This window comes from Pipra filicauda, unplaced genomic scaffold (genome assembly GCF_003945595.2).
Source record: "Pipra filicauda isolate LSUMZ 115617 unplaced genomic scaffold, ASM394559v2 scaffold1692_size6016_pilon, whole genome shotgun sequence".
Lineage (NCBI taxonomy): Eukaryota > Metazoa > Chordata > Aves > Passeriformes > Pipridae > Pipra > Pipra filicauda.
Genome location: NW_024104198.1, coordinates 4,620 through 6,016, shown reverse-complemented (window position 1 = coordinate 6,016; position 1,397 = coordinate 4,620). Strand labels below are relative to the sequence as shown.

At 58.5% G+C, this 1,397-nt stretch overlaps 1 long non-coding RNA gene across 2 annotated transcripts; it reads left to right on the top strand.

Moving 5' to 3' along the window:
- Positions 1–7: 7 nt before the first annotated feature.
- LOC113998500 lies at positions 8–1,015 on the top strand. Of its 2 annotated transcripts, none has more exons than XR_003544478.2 (3): positions 8–258; positions 357–395; positions 750–1,015. It is a non-coding gene; the product is annotated as an uncharacterized LOC113998500 (long non-coding RNA). The 2 variants fall into 2 exon arrangements; XR_003544479.2 differs by having other exon boundaries at positions 747–1,015.
- The last annotated feature ends 382 nt before the right edge of the window (positions 1,016–1,397 follow it).

Here is a 1,397-nt window from a genome sequence, read left to right as displayed (position 1 = left end):
TCCATAAAAGGCTATGAGGATGCTCAGTCCATAAAAGGCTATGAGGGTGCTCAGGACATCCCCCCCACCTCGCAGGCCTCTCCTGACAACAGTTCCTGGGAAAATGGCATGGAAGGCCAGAGAATCCACAGTTTTGGGCTACACCCATCCAGTGAGGAATCGGTCCCAGCTGTTCTAACTAGGACACTGTGTCCCTCATCGCTGCCATCATCATCATCATCGGCCTCCTGGGAGTCGGTGTCTGGAAGCTCCGATCCGGTAACTCCCAGGATGGGGGTCGGGAAGGGGCACGGATCCGCCCGGCAGCATTCCGGGGATCCTGTGCCACGGGTGCTGATCCCGCTTTCTTTCCATAGGGAAGAGGGAGGGGAATGGATACGACCCCGCGCCCACCAGTGAGTCCCAGCAGCATGTGTGGATCCAGATCCTCTGGGCAGGGATCCCAGGATGGAGGCCGGGATTCCAGAGGGGAATGGGGACCTAATGGCTGGAGCGGGATTGGAAGGGGATTCCAGCTCAGGGCAGGATTCCAGAGTGGGCTCAGGTGGAATTGTGGACTGGGATTAGGACTGGATTCTGGAGTGGGATTGGGGTGGGAAGGATGAAGTGGGATTGGGGTGGGATGGACAGAGCAGGATCAGGTGGGATTCCAGAGCAGTTCCTACTCTCCCTGGACTCCACAGCCGGCTCCATCCCCTGGGATGGGAACAGGGACATGGTGACTCCTTTCCCCACTCTCATCCCAGCAGGAATCACGGCCTGAGCAATCCCGGAGCTGGATCCGCCCCTTCCCTCTCCCTGCGGAAAGGCAGGAGCTGCTGGCAGAGCTCATCCCGCTGCTCCCACCCACCCCGGCCCCCCGGGGCTCTTCCCAATGGATCAACTTCTTACTTTTTCCCGTGTGAAACCCAGGACCGCAATTATTCCGGAGGCTTTAATTTGGGTGTGAAAATCTCCTGCTTTGGGCAATAAATCCTGGCTCCCTCCTCCGGCATCCGGCAGTTCCTCTGTGGGAACCAGGAATAGGAATGGGGACAGGGGGGACTGGGATGGCGACACTGGGGACAGGGATGGGAACACTGGGAGCAGGTTGGGGACAGCAGGTATGGGAATGGGAACTCCAGGAATGGGAATGGGGACATTGGGAGCAGGTTGGAGTCACCAGGAATGGGAATTGGGACACCGGGAATGGGAATGGGGACATGGGAGACCAGGATAGGGATAGTGGGGACAGGAACGGGGACACTGGGAGCAGGTTGGCACAGCAGGAAGTGGGAATGGGGAGAGGGATGGGAACCCCAGGAATTGGAATGGGGAGAGGGATGGGAACCCCAGGAATGGGAATGGGGACAGGGATGGGAACGTGTCTCTCCAGGAGTTGGTTCAATACAAAGGTT